At 43.4% G+C, this 13,490-nt stretch overlaps 1 protein-coding gene across 2 annotated transcripts in view; it reads left to right on the forward strand.

Annotated features, from left to right (window-relative positions):
* Positions 1-755: 755 nt before the first annotated feature.
* The window catches only part of CCDC170 (coiled-coil domain containing 170), a 103,783-nt gene continuing 91,048 nt past the window's right edge, over positions 756-13,490 (forward strand). The window contains exon 1 of one of the 2 annotated variants that reach the window (XM_045865756.3): positions 756-865. The gene's annotated coding sequence lies outside the window, so the exon portion shown is untranslated. Of the gene's footprint in view, positions 866-13,023 lie in introns of those variants that run through there. The other variant, XM_045865758.3, reaches the window with a different exon arrangement.

The following is a 13,490-nucleotide window of genomic DNA, read 5'->3' on the forward strand; positions in this document are numbered from 1 at the left end:
CTCACCGGGACAGGCTACTTAATTTGCAGAATGAAAATGTAGGGTCCCGTGTCCAAAAATCATTAAGGATGTCAAGGCTGGAACAGCCGAACATTAAATCAAACGCGGGACTCTCCCGCACAGCCTGCACGCCCTCGAAGCCGGCCCTGGAGCCTGAAGGAGCAGAGCGTTTGCATACAGTAGGTGCTAACTAAAGCCTCTCCACCTTTGTGTCAGCACGGGAACGTTGACCAGAACACTGACCACTCGCTGTCACTTGTGCCTGCCAGGCAGAAGGACAAGACCTGGAATCGCGCTCGCGGGGCGGGGAGGCCCACGGCGAAGACCGGCCTCTCCCACCCGGGACCCCCAGCCTCCTGGCGAGTGTCTGCCGCTCAGCAACGCCTAGGTCTGGCCACACCGGGCCGCCGGGGCCGCCGAAGCCGCGGCTCAGCGCCGCCCGCGCGCGCGAGGACACGGTCGAGAGGCTCGGCGTCTGTCCGCGGCCCGCGGCGCATCTCAGAGGCCCAAGGCTGCGGGGCCACCCGGCGAGGGCGCAGCCCGGCCGGCCGCCAGGTCCCGCGAGCGCCGCCAGCGTCGGGCCCGCGCCGTCTGCGCGTGTTTACTAGTTGCCCGAGGAGACGCGCGCGCACCCGCACCCGCGCGCGCACCCGCACCCGCGCGCGCACCCGCACCCGCGCGCGCACCCGCACCCGCGCGCGCACCCGCACCCGCGCGCGCACCCGCACCCGCGCGCGCACCCGCACCCGCGCGCGCACCCGCACCCGCGCGCGCACCCGCACCCGCGCGCGCCGCTCCCCGCCGCCTGCGCTCCTCTAGCTCCAGGCGCCCGGACCCGGCCGGCGACGGCGCCCCCGCGCCCGAGGTACGTCCCAGCCCGCCGGCCGCGCACGGGGGTGGCCCCGGCGGCCCCTCGGAACGCCGCCGAGTAGCGGGGCCGGCCGGCCGCGAGGCGCCCGGGCGCGGCGTGGGTGCCTCGTAGTGGGTATGGCTCCGCCTTGGAAGTGGACTGGGACGGCCCGCGGCCGGTTAATTTTAGGAAGTTAGGGGCAGGTCGTGAGTTTGTGACGTGCGTCTGAATTTCAGTTCGCTTCTCTGACCACTGAAACGGGAGAAGTGCTGAAGACAACTCCTGTAGACCCGCGGACTCCCCCACCCCTTTCATTTAACTTACGCTGCTTGCCTAAGAAGTGATTCAGAGCAATTTCTTCAAAATCTGGTGTGGTAGGATTGATGGCGGTCCTGAGCAAAGTCGCTGGCCTTTTTGTTGCTGGTCACCCTAGAAACAATCATTCAGTTGTCCTTGGATCCATTTACTCAATTACTTAGGCATTGGGGTCTTTGGGGCATCAGACACACACACACACAGACACACACACAGACAGACACACACACGAAGTTAAGGCTGGCTGAGCCAGGGTTAAGTATCCCGTTTTGGACCTGGCATCAGGGTCCCACCAGGCATGGTGTGCTGGGGTGTTGCTAGAGACAGGGAAGGAATTGTGTTCAGCAGAGCTGCTAACCGAGGAGTTGTCCTCAGCCTAACCATACTGGACCACAGAAATCTCTGGGGGACACTCTTCGATTCAAAACATGGGGTGGATTCTCCAACATGTTTTAGGAATTCTAATATTTAGAAGCTTTGATTGCTGCCCTACATCTGATCTATATTTCGATTTCTTTGATTCCTGGCTTATTGTGGAAAATTAGTAATATATTGTACAAATAAAAGTGTTTTTTTTTTTTTCCATTTGACATTTTGCCAATTTTATCCCAACATGGCATGCTCTGTGAAATAAGAATGTTAGCCCAGGGGCGCCTGGGTGGCTCAGTCTGCTGAGCTGCGGACTCTTGATTTCCCTGGGCAATGATCTCAGGGTCGAAGGATCCAGCCCCCATATCTCTGTGCTCAGCAGGAGTCGGCTTGAGGATTCTCTCTCCCTCTCCCTCTGCCCCTCCTCCACTTGTGCTCTCTCTCTCAAATAAATAAATAAATCTTTAAAAAAAAGAATGTTAGCCCATGCATAAGTATTTAATATTTTTATATTATTTATATTTGTTTGGAGAAACAATTGAAAGTGAATTATAGACATCATGACCCTTCATTCCCAAATATTCTAGTAGGTATCTCCTAAGAGCAAGGGCATTCTCCAACCACAATGCAATGATCAAAAGCAGGATATCTGACATTGCTGCAGTAACTTTATCTAATGTATACTATCTACAAAAATTTTGCCAATTGTCCCAATAATGTCATATACTGCAGAATATTTTTTCATGTCAGGATCATGCATTGTATTTAGTTATGTGTCTTTAGTCTCTATAAACCTGGAACAGTTCCTCAATCTTTCTTTGTTTTTGATGATACTGATATTTTTACAGAGTCTAGGTCATCTGTCTTGCAGAATAAGTTCGTCTGATTGTTTTTCATTAGATTTTTGGTAGAAATACTGTGAAGTGATATGTTTCAGTGCATCACACCAGGAGGTGCATGATGTCACTTTGTCCCACTTTTGGTGATCCTGATTGGTAGTATTTGCCAGAGTTTTCCACTGTGAACGTGAAAAAAAAAAAAAAGCTTTAGCCATAAATAAGTGATCATATTGAGTAATCTTATTGATTCATATTGAGGTTTTTAGGATAAATTTTACTGCCTACATAAAGGAAAATATTCGGGGTGCATGGGTGGCTGAGTTGATTAAGTATGCAACTCTTGATTTTGCTCAGGTCATGATCTCAGTGTCATGGAATCAAGCCCAGCATGGGGCTGCACTTTCAGCTTGGAGTCGGTTTGAGATTCTCCCTCTGCCCCTTCCCTCCCCGCACCTGCGCATGCTCTCTTTCTCTAAATAAATAAAATCTTTTTTTTTTTTGAAAAAAAGGAAAATATTCACCAAGCCCAAGATTTTAATTGACCTGAAAGACCTAAATTTTACTGACACTAAAAGTAGAAGCTGAAAGATCAGCATTTATTAAAGTTAATTTTTCAGTTTACTAAATACTTCATCTGAGACAATCTTAAAACTCAGGTAGGCAAGGCAAGAATTTCCTATTATATGGATGTGAAAATGGCTTGCTCAGTTAGCAACTGCTGTAGCTGGGACTTAAATATCTTTCTTTTGAAAGTTTAGTCCTTTTCTGACCACACCATCCTATACTGAAAACAGAATAAAATATAATAGTATGCAACTGTATGAGGACATAGAATACTGCAGAGACCAGAGGTACTAGTTCTGGGTTCAAGCAATCCTGATTATACCCTTTATTATCTGTGATGACATGGGCAAAAAAATTACTTATGTCTCTGACTATAGTTTCTTCATCTGAAACATGGGATCAGAGTCCTTACCACGTAGCATAGTTTTGGGATTTCACAGTTAATATATCTAATCCATCCAAACTGACAGAGTTAAGTGCTTATTAATATTAGCTCTTCTTATTCTCTGTAACCTGTGGAATTTGCCTTGGCATCTACCCCCTACTGCCATCACTGATACCTCCATTAATAATACCTCCGTCACCACCTCAAGAAACAGTAATTGAGGATTTGTGTGAGGTAGTGAGGGTAAAAAAATGAATTTGACAGTTTCTGCTCACAGTGAAGAATCAAGAGTTCACAATCAAGAAAAACAGACACACAAACAGATGGCTTTCGTTGGTATCACCCATGACCCAAATTTAATGGGACATTTTTCTCAAGTTGGTTACCTCTAATCAAATTATCAGTAGAGCTTTACTAGGCTAGAAAATGTGATGAATACTGCGAGCAGTGTCATGTGACTTGAAGTATAACAGCTCAAGCACAGAAGTCTGAAACATGCTTCCGGGAAATTTACAAATATAGCTTTGAGCAGAACAGTGTAACTTTGCTGTGCATTTGAAATAAGGCATGGGGAAAAAAAAGAAATAAGGTATGGAAGCTGAAAAATGTTACCACATTATTAAAATAATACCAGTGAGCAAAAAGCTACAACAGTCGTTTGGTAAAAACAGATCAGAGATGGCTTTGCTCTGTCAGTGTTTTCACATACCTAGAAGACCTGAACCAAAGTTGAGGCTCCAGTAAATAGTACTGTTGGGACTTTGAGCAAGTCTCTTTCCTCTCTGTGAAACAGATTAACTAACCGTCTGATGGGGTTGTTCTGAGAAGAAAATGTAAGTAGCAACAGCTTATCAACAGCTATACATCCTCAGAGAACAACAGACCTGGAGCTGGTGAAGTATAGTTAAAAAGGAAGTCAAGTCAGTTTTCCCTTTATTTCCCCACTACTTTTTAAAAAATTATGAGAAAATCATCTTACCCATTTTTATGTGCACAGTGCAGTGGCAGTAAGTACATTTATGTTATTTTGCAACCGTTCCACCATCCATGTCTAGAACTCTTTATTTTTTTAGAACCGTTTTCATCTCAAAAAACTGAGACTCTATACCCACTAACCCATAACTCCCCATTCCCCTCTCTCCCTTGGCCCTGGAACACTAGGTACCTCATATAAGTGGGATCATGCAGTGTTTGTCATTTTGTGACTGCCTTATTTACTTAACATAATGTGCTCAAGACTCATCCCTGTTGTAGCATGGCAGAATTTCCTTTCTTTTTAAGGCCAAATAATATTCCATTATATGTATATATCATGTTTTGTTTATCCATTCATCTGTGCACAGACACTGGAGTTGTTTCCACCTTTGGCTCTAGTGAATAATTCTACTTTGATCAGAGGTGCATAAATAGTTCTTCAAGACCTTGTTTTCAATTCTTTTGGGAGTGCTGGATGATAATGGTGTTTCTATTTTTAATTTTTTGAGGCGATACCATACTGTTTTCCATAGTAGCTGAACCATTTTACATTGCCATCAGCAATTCATGAAGTTTCCAATTTCTCTACATCCTTGTCCACACTTAGATTTTTCTTTCCTGCCTCCCTCCTTCTTTTTTCTTTTTATAGTGGCCATCCCAATGGTATGAGGTAGCATCCATTTATACTTTTTAAAAATAGTTTTTTTTAAAAAGATATTTATTTGAGAGAGAGAGAGAAAGTGTGAGCAGGGGGAGGGGCAGAGAAAGACGGAGAAGCACATGGGGCTCTATCCCAGGACCCTGAGGTCATGACCTGAGCCGAAGGCAGAGGCTTAACCGACTGAGCCACCAAAGCACTCCTCCATTTCTACTTTCTAAAGACTCATTTCTTCCCTCTTCCAGTTTGTTTTTTTTGTTTCCCCCTCCTCCTTTTACTCAAACTCAAGTTTACGAAAAGATATGACTCTAATCACATGTCTTCATATGAATTTAAGTTAGAAGCCTCCCTATCCTAGGTATAAAGAAAAAAACCTAAATCTCCCAAAAAAAGGCAAGAAAGAAAAAAAGAAACAAAAAGCAGAGAAAGAAGAAAAAACAAAATGATGGTGGAAATAAATATGAATATAGCAGTAATTACAATAAAGGAGAATGGACAAAATGCTCAGTTAACTGACAAAATTGTCAGATTGAATTTTTTTGATCTAAGTATATGGTGTTTATGAAAGACATATAAACAGTAGTATATGGAGAAGTTGGGAGCACAGTGTATAAAAAGATTCATCAGGCATGGGGCGCCTGGGTGGCACAGTTGGTTAAGCCTCCGACTCTTGGTTTCGGCTCAGGTCCTGATCTCAGGGTCATGAGGTTGAGCCCCATGTGGGCTCCAGGCTCAGCACTGAGTCTTCTTATGTTTCTCTCTCCCTCTGTCTCTGCCCCTCCCCACCCCCACACTGTCTTTCTTTCTAAAATAAATAAATTTTAGAAAAAGATTCATCAGGCAAAAAATAAGCAAAAGAAAGCTGATTAGATATAACAATATACAAAATACTTAAAAAAAATATTTATTTATTTGACAGAGAGAGAGACAGCGAGAGCAGGAACACAAGCAGGAGGAGTGGGAGAGAGAGAAGCAGGCTTCCCGCCAAGCAGGGAGCCCAATGCGGGGCTCGATCCCAGGACCCTGGGATCATGACCCAAGCCGAAGGCAGATGCTTAACGCTGAGCCACCCAGGCGCCCCTACAAAATACTTTTAAGGCAAAAATGCATTACTAGAAGTAAAGAGAGTTACTATACAGATTACATCAGTATCTCATAATAAAAATTTTCATTCAACAGGAAGGTGTAAGAATTCTAAATGTATATGCAATAACATGGTGTCAAACTTGGTATTCAAATATGCAAAATAAAAATGGACAGAAACAAAATCTATAAGGACATATAGACAAATCCAAACTAGAGTAGAACTTCTTCAACAAACCTCTGAAATAGCAACCAGGCAAAAATTTGGTAAGAGAGCTACTAAAAAAACTAAAGATACAAGCTTGGTTAAGTCATTGTGAAGAAGAATTATAGTATATAAGATATGTGGGATATGACTGTGAAAGTTAACAGGATGACTTTTTCTCTTTGTCTAAGGGAAAAAACACCTTTAGACTAGGAATCGATTGGACAAAATCCTAGAAAATGTACTCTATTGGTAGGGATTGAGCTAGATCAGTAATTACATGTTTTTCCCTTGTAAATAAATAAGGACTTTCTACTATCAAAAGTAAATGATGACAGTCTGAACAATGAAAACATTAGACACACCCACCTTGAAGGATTTTTTATAAAATAACTGACAGGACTCAAAAGTGTCAAGGACACTAAGGAGACACAACACCAAATGCGATGAGGGGACCTAGACTGGTTTCTGGACCACAGAGAGAACAATAGCGGAAAAACTGGTAGCTTAGTTAATAGTATGGTACCAATATTAGTTTCCTGGTTTTAATAAATGTACCTTGCTTATCCTGGTTATTAACGTACAGAAACTCAGTTCTAATTTGGCAACTTTTCTCTAAGTCTAAAATGATTTCAGAATAAAATGTTTAAAAAAATAGATGATAACCACTTAATTTATTTGTATATCTAAGTTTGTTGATTTTAACTCCCAACACTTGGTTTCTCCTGTTACCTAATCTCTCTTTGACCACCTGGCTTTGGAATGCAGCATGAGAGAAAGCGTTCAAAGGACAAGTAGGAGAGCTTTTTGAACACCAAACAGGGCAAGTTTTTGTTTGCATATTTTTAAATGTGTGTGTGTTTACTTAATGTTACCAAATACAGTGTGTAGTATGTTTGAAACAATAGTGAGTGCTCCTTGGTTTGTACTCGAATTAAGTTGACTCATTATAAAGACTTTCTTTTTCTGTGTTCAAGGACAACGTAAAAACATTTAATTGAAGAAGGGAGTAACGTTTGCTGCCCTAGGAATTATTTATGCTATGTACTTTACCCAAGGTGGTTTTTTTTTTTTTTTCTCCTTGTTTTGCTTCCATTTTTTTTTCCCCTTTAGAAATTGGTACTTTGGTGGCTTAGATCTAAGGCAGAGAACTTCAAAGGCATTGCTGAGGTAGACCAGTAGCACCATACTCTTTTTTCTTACTGATACCAGCATAATTATTGGTTGTAGCTTCAATATTGACATGTTTAATTAGTGCTTGAATAAAATATCTTAAATATTGCTTATAAAAACAAATATATGCCTTATATTTCTGAGTAACTGAAATAACTTCCTTTTCATGGAATTTACCCTATGATTTCCTTCTTGAATCTTCCCTGTTAACTTTGTGCAGAAATGCATTTTTCAGCATAGTCAGACCATCATAGCCTAACCTCAGTATCAGTGCAAAGGGGAACAATTTTCAGACTATATTTATATTTGACTATAATTGTCACATTTCCTTAAGTCTCTTCTACTTCAGGGCAAAAGAAATGGGTAGTAGAGGAGAATATGAAAAGGAAGTCTTGATGTTGACATCTTGTGAACATTTGAAGTAAGCAAAAATGAGAAGTTGGGAGGAAATCTGAATCAGAAATATTCTGCTTAGTGAATCACATGTCGTGTTAGTCACCTATTTGGCAACCTCCCATTGAATCCTAGGCTCTTTGTTAGCATGGAAGATACAGAAATTCTTTCCTTTTTTTTTTTTTTGGTAAAGATTTTATTTATTTATTTATTTGAGAGAGAGAGCGAGAGAGAGCAGGAGCGGGGAGGAGAGGGAGAAGAAGTCTCCCCGCTGAGCAGGGAGCCCAGTGTGGGGCTTGATCTCAGGACCCTGGGATGATGATCCTGGGATCATGACCTGAATCACAGTCAGACACGTAACTGACTGAGCCACCCAGGCATCCCAAACAGTCACTGTTTTAGATAAAGTCTTGTTCTCATAAAAGTTATATTCTTGTGGGGGAAATAAATAACAGAAAAGTAAAGAAATAGATAAGCAAGGTAATTTATGGTAAAAAAAAAAAAAAAGAGAGTGGTAAATGCTTTAACAAGAAGCTAAGGCACAGGGCGCCTGGGTGGCTCAGTCGTTAAGTGTCTGCCTTCGGCTCAGGTCATTGATCCCAAGGTCCTGGGATCAAGCTCCGCTTTGGGCTCCCTGCTTGGCAGGAAGCCTGCTTCTCCCTCTCCCACTCCCCCTGCTTGTGTTCCCTCTCTGGCTGTGTGTCTCTCTGTCAAATAAATAAATAAAATCTTTAAAAAAAAAAACAAAACAAAACAAAAAAGAAGCTAAGGCAGGATGCCAGGATCAAGATTGGCTGGGGTAAAGGGTGAGGTCTACTTTGGATAGGGTGGGTAGGAAGGGCTCCCTAAGGAGATGATGTTTGTGCTGAGTTGTGAATGATCCCAAGAAGGAATGTTCTCAGTAATCACAAGGGCAGCTACAGGCCCTTAGGCAGGAATGAGGGCAATGTGCTTAAAAAGAGCCCAGCTTGTAAATGTCCCTCAGTTGGGGTATGTCCAGTGTTCCCTCATAGATTCAGCTTAATCCTTTCTGGCGTTTATGGTAATTCTCTATGAGAGATGTTGTATTCTCAGTGCACCATGTTAGGAGCCGTATGTCAGTTCATCTCATCACTGATGTTATGAAAGTCCAAGAGAGGCCGAGGATCCGTTGCACGTCAGACAGACTAAAGGTGCTTGACAACATGTGCCCTGCAGCTACAGTTGCTCCAAAGAACATCACTGAAATAATTGGTGAATGATATGATGCCATAGTTAAATTCCTTAAATTTGACTGTTTTATGCAAAGGGATGTTCTTGCTTTTAGGAGATACGTGCTGAAGTATTTGGGGGTGAAGGGCCATGATGTCGGCAAATTACCCATGATTCAGCAATCATAGTTGTAATAAACTCACGGAGAAAGCAATCGGTCAGATGTGGCAAAATGTTCTCAGAGTTGGCAAATCCAAGTGAAGCATATACTTGGGTTTATTGGATTATTCTTGCAACTTTACTGTAAGATTGAAATAAAACTTAAGAAACATGTGCCTGCTACAAATGGAGTGACAAAGTAGAAGACTCGCTCTTCCTAAGTATTGAGCTTGCAGTGTAGTCCAGTAAATAATAAATGGTAACAAATAAAAATTTAAAAAATGATGGCGGAAAGCATGCCTAGAGTAAAGACATGGTCTCAGATAAGGATCTAGCAGGAAATACAAAAACAATTACACAGGGTGTTCTAGTAGACCAGGGGCAAGGATGGAGCTGGGCAAGTTTGGCTTCTGGTGGTGGGGGAGGTGATGTTGCCTTTGAAGCGCCGGCAGAACAGGCAGGCAATGTTCAGTAGATGGTTGGAAATGGATCTCTAGCTAGAGGTGCAGATTTGGGAGCCATCAGACTGGCTGAAATCTCAGCAGGGCAGGAAGCTGGCCAGAGAAGGTGTTTCTGGTGACAGAGGGTTGAAGACAGATCCCCAGAGAATATCAAGTTAAGGAGTGGTGAAGGAGGATGAGCTGCAGGAGGGACTACGAGGGGTGGGCCAGGTAAGTCAGAGGAGGGAGCAATGCAGAGAGGTGAGGGAGATGAGTAAGGAGAGTTCAAGGAGAGTGTGCTTTGTGTGGCACATGCCCAAGGGAGGTCAAGTCAGGGAGGGGGAAAAGTGTTCCCTGGAAACCCTCTTACACTATTGGTGGGAATGCAAACTGTTGCAGCCACTCTGGAAAAGAGTATGGAGGTTCTTCAAAAAGTTGAAAATAGGGCGCCTGGGTGGCTCAGTTGGTTAAGCGACTGCCTTCGGCTCAGGTCATGATCCTGGAGTCCTGGGATCGAGTCCCGCATCGGGCTCCCTGCTCGGCGCGGAGTCTGCTTTTCCCTCTGACCCTCTTCCCTCTCGTGCTCTCTGTCTCTCATTCTCTCTCTCTCAAATAAATAAATAAAATCTTTAAAAAAAAAAAGTTGAAAATAGAGCTACCATATGATCCAGCAATTGCACTACTGGGCATTTACCCCAAAGATACAAATGTAGGCATCCGAAGGGGTACGTGCACCCCGATGTTTATAGCAGCAATGTCCACAATAGCCAAAATATGGAAAGAGCCCAGACGTCCATCGACAGATGAATGGATAAAGAAGATGTGGTATATATACACAATGGAATATTACTCAGCCATCAGAAAGGATGAAATCATGCCATTTGCAGTGATGTGGATGGAACCAGAGGGTATTATGCTAAGTGAAACAAGTCAGAGAAATACAAGTACCATACGATTTCACTTATATGCGGAGAAACAAAACATGAATATAGGGGAAGAAAAGGAAAAATAAGATGAAAACAGAGAGGGAGGCCAATCATAAAAGACGCTGAACTCTAGGAAACAAACAGGGTTGCTGGAGGGGATGTGGGTGGGGGGATGGGGTAACTGGGTGACGGTCATTAAGGAGGGCACTTGATGTCATGAACACTGGGTATTATGTGCAACTGATGAATCACTAAATTCTACCTCTGAAACTAATTAAAAAAAAGTGTTCCCCGGATTTGGTGGTCAGGGCAGTCTTCTCCCAGGAAGTGAGCTTTAAGCTGAGCTGTGGAAGGTAAGAGTCAGCGAGGCAAAGGATCGGGGGCGGTTGTGTTGGATACGTCTTCTCCACAGCACAAAGCATGGATGCTGGCTGTGGGAGAGGAGGAAGCAAAGTCCACTCAGGCAGCCACAGAAGGCCAGTGTGGCTGGAGTGTGGTTGGAGAGCACAGTGAGGTGAGAAGTCATGGGTGTGGAAGCTGGGGAAGTAGGCAAGGGTCAGATCATACAGGACTTTATAGGAATTTGGATTTTGCCCTGAGGGCAAGGGATGCCCCTGGAGAATTTTTTTAGATTTTTTTAAAATTTTTATTTATTTATTTTTATTTGAGAGAGAATGAGAGAGAGAGAGAGAGAGCATGAGAGGGGGGAGGGTCAGAGGGAGAAGCAGACTCCCTGCTGAGCAGGGAGCCCCATGCGGGACTCGATCCCGGGACTCCAGGATCATGACCTGAGCCGAAGGCAGTCGCTCAACCAACTGAGCCACCCAGGCGCCCGCCCCTGGACAATTTTAAGTCTTGGAATATATTGAACAGTTCTGCATTTTATTTATTTATTTATTTATTTATTTATTTATTTATTTATTTATTTATTTTTAAAGATTTTATATATTTGACAGAGAGAGACACAGTGAGAGAGGGAATATAAGCAGGAGGGGTGGGAGAGGGAGAAGCAGGCTTCCCGCCAAGCAGGGAGCCCGATGTGGGACTCGATCCCAGGACTCTGAGATCGTGACCTGAGCCGAAGGCAGATGCTTAACGACTGAGCTACCCAGGTGCCTGAACAGTTCTGCATTTTAAAAAGATCCCTTTAGGGGCGCCTCGCTGGCTCAGTCAGTAGAGCATGTGACTCTTGATCTCGGGGTCCAGAGTTCGAGCCCCATGTTGGGCCAGAGCCTACTTAAGAAAATAAATAAAAATAAAAAGAATCCTTTGGCTACAAATGGACTAGCCCCTTGGTGGGGTAGGGGAGGGTAGGGATAAGTCTGAGGTTGAGGGGACTCTCTGGGGGCTGTTGTGGCAATCTAGACTAGCATGGCAGGCATAGATGGACGTTGAAAGTGAAGAGTTGCTTAGGTGTGAGAATCAAGACAGAAGCATTGGAACTGGAAGAAGAGAGAGAGAAATTGTAAAGTATGGGCTATTGGTTCAAGGAACTGGGTGGGTGTTTGTTGCCATTCGCTGAGATGGAGAAAGAGCAGGTTGAGGGAAAGTAGCATGAGTTCAGTATTGGACATTTTGGGTGGGAGGTGTCTGTGCTATCTGGGTGATATCCCCTGGGCAGTTAGATGTAGATCCTGAGCCCAATAGAGAAGTTTCAGGTGGGCATCGTCATATACGTGGGGCACCTCAGCACATAGATGGTTCTTGAAGTCACAAATAAAGGAAGGCCAGAGAAATAAGAGGGTGTTTTTTGTTTGTTTGTTTTTTTGCTTTTTGTCAAGACAACCATTGAGATCGTGACCTGAGCCAAAGGCAGACGCTTAACAACTGAGCCACCCAGGCACCCCTCTCAAGACAACCGTTGAAATAAGAGGTTTTCCAGGGAGAGTGTGAGGAGGAATTTTTAAAAATTGAATTTGACCATGCAATGGTTGAGGGGGAACAGACAGGAAAACTGAAAAGATCCGAAGGGAATAAATTCTTCCTGTGATAGGCACCTGTTAAGAAAATTGTTTACTCATAATTTTATTCATTTATTGACCAAATATTTGTTGGCCTCAAAAGAATATTAACCTTGGAGTGAAGAGACCCGGATATTATTGACTCTGAAATGAGCTGACTTAATCTCTCCAGGTCTGGTTTCTTTATGTGTTCAGGTTCATTTCCACCTCAAGTTTTCTAAGAAATACTAATAAACTAATCATAATTTCCAAAATATTTTATACCAGAAACATATATAAAATAGTAAGTGTATATAAAATAGTAAGTGAGAACATATGGCATAAGTCAGCCCCACTGTTTGGTGAAGGTGAGAACTTAGGAACATCCCTTAACCGTTCCAGGCCTCAGTGTCCTCTTTGGAGTATTAATACTTGATCTGGGCTTTTCACTCTAGATAGTAGACTGAGCTTGCGTGCTTCTGTCTGCTGCTTCTCCGAACCACATTAAAAGAGAGGAAAAAATAAACAGCATCATTCCCAACAGTGCTTGGAATATGACCAGATTTTTTTTTTTTTTTTTTTTTTTTTACCATTCTGGAAAATACAAGGGCAGGGGCGTCATCAGGTAGATCAATGACAGAGGAGGAGAAGACAGCAGTGGAGGTAGAACTGTTCTTCCCAGAGACCTCTGGAAGCTTCCATGCTTGGAATCGGCAGATGTGGACCTGGATTATTAGGAAGTAGGAAGAAATCAGGCAGACATCACTAGTGAATGGAAATGTGAATCAACTACTTCAATCCCCAGTGCCCCACAACTGCTTCTACTTTGAATTCACCTGTTTGCACTCTATGCAATTCAACGTGCAGTCTATTGTTCATTGAACATTTGTGTCCCTCCCCAATGCACATGTTGAAGCCCTAACCCTCAGTGTGATGGTATTTGGAGAGGAGGCCTTCGGGAGGTGACTGGGTTTAGATGATGAGGTCATGAGGCTGGGCCCCCATGATGGGATGAGTGTCCTTAT

The sequence above is a fragment of the Mirounga angustirostris genome, unplaced genomic scaffold, assembly GCF_029215605.1.
Source record: "Mirounga angustirostris isolate CCGP_5_RB_7025 unplaced genomic scaffold, mMirAng1.0.hap1 SCAF_8, whole genome shotgun sequence".
In the NCBI taxonomy this organism is placed as follows: Eukaryota; Metazoa; Chordata; class Mammalia; order Carnivora; family Phocidae; genus Mirounga; species Mirounga angustirostris.